The sequence below is a fragment of the Bidens hawaiensis genome, unplaced genomic scaffold (genome assembly GCF_021521415.1).
Source record: "Bidens hawaiensis isolate Kalapana, Puna unplaced genomic scaffold, B.hawaiensis_p1.1 tig00062294_1, whole genome shotgun sequence".
In the NCBI taxonomy this organism is placed as follows: domain Eukaryota; kingdom Viridiplantae; phylum Streptophyta; class Magnoliopsida; order Asterales; family Asteraceae; genus Bidens; species Bidens hawaiensis.
This window is the reverse complement of record NW_027506507.1, coordinates 31,960-35,396: the sequence shown is the minus strand read 5'-3', so window position 1 is coordinate 35,396 and position 3,437 is coordinate 31,960. Positions and strand designations below refer to the sequence as shown.

The 3,437-nt window shown below is 35.1% G+C and overlaps 1 long non-coding RNA gene across 1 annotated transcript; it reads left to right on the top strand.

Annotated features, from left to right (window-relative positions):
- The first annotated feature begins 266 nt into the window (after nucleotides 1-266).
- LOC143618034 (uncharacterized) lies at nucleotides 267-2,845 on the top strand. The gene is made up of 3 exons (XR_013150939.1): nucleotides 267-536; nucleotides 1,608-1,795; nucleotides 2,504-2,845. It is a non-coding gene; the product is annotated as an uncharacterized LOC143618034 (long non-coding RNA).
- Nucleotides 2,846-3,437: the final 592 nt, after the last annotated feature.

The following is a 3,437-nucleotide window of genomic DNA, read 5'->3' as shown; positions in this document are numbered from 1 at the left end:
CGAAACTAACCCGAATAACCCGTACTTAAATGGGCCAGTTATCGGATCACTTTCCCCTGCCAACACCTCAAAACCAAAAAAACACACCCGTCAACCAAGGACTTTGGGCTGGTTAACTTAAATCCAAAACCCAATCTATTTATAATACGGGTTTGTCCGATTAAGCCGACCCAAATGACATTTTGGGAATGACAACCCCAAATGCCTGCTAATAATATTAATTAATAATTATTCTTCATCTTCTGTTAACCAAAAAAAAACCCCATTTCTCTTCTCTGAACGCAATGGAAGCATCAAAGCGATCAGTGTTCCAAATGTGTAGACAGTTACACACCAGCAGACGCAGCAGCCCTAGTCCTAGTGACGCATTCAAGAAAAAGATAGCCGAATTAGAGAAAGATCGACGGAGAAGGAACCCCAAAAGGAACCGGTTGTTTGTCGAAACACCCGAGTCGTTGGCGTGGCTCGATACCGCCAGTATGCCCATCTTCGCCACTGTTGTCGGGATCGCACTTTTCGCCAAACTCCTCATGATGGTACATCATTTATGCGCGGTTCGGTTCGGTTCGGTTATTAGCTCAATCAAATTAAACACATGAATTGGTTGTATAAAACATGAAATACATTAAATGGAGGTATAAAAATTTAGAAATGCATGAAAATATGAATGATTCTGTTAATTTCGGATAACCCTTTAACTGTTAATTCAGTTTCCGGTTATTGCTCACCCCTAAAAAAGTTGGAGGTATTATATGATTCCTGAAGCACCAGTGGTGGTTATGGATGATTGCTTTTGTTTATTCAGATTGGTACAGGATATGTTTATAGGGGATGAGCGACTAAAAATTGATTATATACGAGAATGCTATCATCACTTGTGAGTGTGGATTTTTGAGGTTATTAATCATTGTCATGAGTAAATACGGAAATTGACCGTCAAACCGATGTCTCATTGGGCTGTTTGTGAACCATACGGCAGGAAGTTTATTTTAGTAAATGAGCGAACGCAAACATTGTTTGTTCATTTAGTTAAACAAACGGACATGAACACATGTCTCCTTTGTTCAGTTTGTTCATTTAAGTTCGTTTGTGTTCATAAACATTCTATTGTATATGTATTTAATTTTTTTAGGTCGGTAGCTATTTTGTCTGGCTTTATGAAATTAAAGTATCACACTAGACAATTTACTCTAGTTTTTAGCCCAACAGATTGATGTTCACATTTTCTTTTAATTGGTTTTCGCTAATTTATGCTCATACATTTGTGTTCAGTTATGTCCGTTCGTGAACTGTTCATTTGTATAGTTATTGAATAAACACAAACACAAAAACGAACGAATTCAATTTTTTTATTGAATGTAAACAATCAAGCCGTTCGTTTTATTGTTCGTGTTCAATCGCTTTCTTGTTTGGTGGCGAACGAGCCTGAACATGCCTGTGCGTGTCCTTTCGTTTACAGGCCTAAAGCTTTAAATGATGCAATTTGGGCCTGAAAACCAGTGGAAGTAGTAATCCTGTAAAGCTCATAGTTTGTATGATTAATAATAATAATAATAATAATAATAATAATAATAATAATAATAATAATAATAATAATATGGTGGCAGTATGATGATGCACATTCACAAGAAAGGATAGAGAAGAAGATACAAAATGCTCCCCCCGGTCAAGGTACCGTAGGATGCTTACTCGAGAAGAATGGGAAGAGTTCCGAGAAGTAAGGCCGAGAACTCCATTTGAGTCCAAGCTTGCTCGTCCTAATGCACGTATAAGAACTGGGGAGCCACTACACATGGTAAACTTTTTAACTATATTCCTATTATTTTTATTTGTCCATGCAAGTTTTTTTATTATCAACTAAATCATAATTCTTTTTAAATGTCCGTATGTTCCTGTTATTACCTCGCATCTTGATATGTCCTTCACTTATCAATTTTTATTTATTTTAATATTAAGGGTATTTTGGTCATTTTGTATTCATTCATTTAATGGAAAATGCTAATGATCATTTTTTAGCATGCGCTAACCCATATACTTGTTTGTCCAATCTAATCAATATGTTAATTGTGATTACAAAGAAAATATTGTAACAATAATACTCTGAATAAAACGACTCAGGATGGTGTCTGCATTAAAAATAAACTTTGGACAAATTTCAACCTGACCCATTTGGACAATTCACCTTGTAGCCAAAAAAATATTGATTTGACCCATTACTGATAAAACGCAAACCATGCGTTCATAAGTAAATGAATGAAAGTTGCCACCTCTAGATTACACGAGTGTGTGGATCATATTATTTTATAGCTGACTTCTGGCTCAAAGTTCATACAGGGGAATGTTCAACTAATTGCAGGAAATAGTTCATTACTTGTGTATCCATCTTTAAGAAATTAAAAAAAAAATTAAAAAAGAAAAGAAAAACAAACCCAATCTGATAAAGTAATTGCAGGATTGTGGTGGATGGTGGTTAATAAGTATTGTACATTCAATCTGCCTGCAGGAAGATGTGAAGGATTGGACAATAGACGTGCTGACAGATGCGCTTACAAGGGCTGAAGAATGTGTCAAACAGGGACCAAAGTAGATTTAATCCCCAATTTACTAGAAACAGATAGCACCAGAACTTATGGTCGTGTAAGTCATTTAGCATATTCGGGTCAAAATGCAATTGGCTATTGGTTTAAAGCCAAGATGCAGTTTAAACAGACCAATGTGTGGTCAAACAATTTATATCGTCTTTAATGTATTATTCTCTGTTTCACTCTAATTCAAATATTTGTGCTTGACGATTGAATACAAAATTAATGAAAGCATACGATCTGTTTTGTATCTGGAAAAGTATTATGTTTTGACTTTTGGAAGTCAAAGTGGATTTTGGTTTTTATTCTAAACTATAAAAGTGTTGTGCTTAACAATCAATCAATTATACCCAGTGATGTCCCACCAACAGCAAAGCTATAAGTAGGGTCTGGGGAGGGTAGGATGTAAGCACACCGTACTTCTATCCAAAGGGATAAAGAGGTGGCTTTCAGAGAGACCCTCAGCTCTAGAATACATATGTTTGAGGCAATATAAGGAAATCAAAGTTTAATAATAATAATACTATATATATGGAAAGAAAATACCATTATTGTGTGCGACCAGAATAAGGTAAACAGACATGTTGTGCTTAACAACATGTGCTTATATTACAAGATAAATGAAAGGCCCTGGAGATGAACTAGCAAGAAATACGAGTTCGTGTCTCAGAGGAAAGGTGTAGTCACGCGTAAAAGAGTTAAATTTGATTTTGAAGTCAAATGTTGCTACTCCTATAAATTTACAAAATTTGGATAACGGTTGGGTTTATTTTTTTATGTACCCTTTACAAAATATATATATATATATATATATATATATATTCGGTTGATGTCACGTTAAGATATGCATGTCAT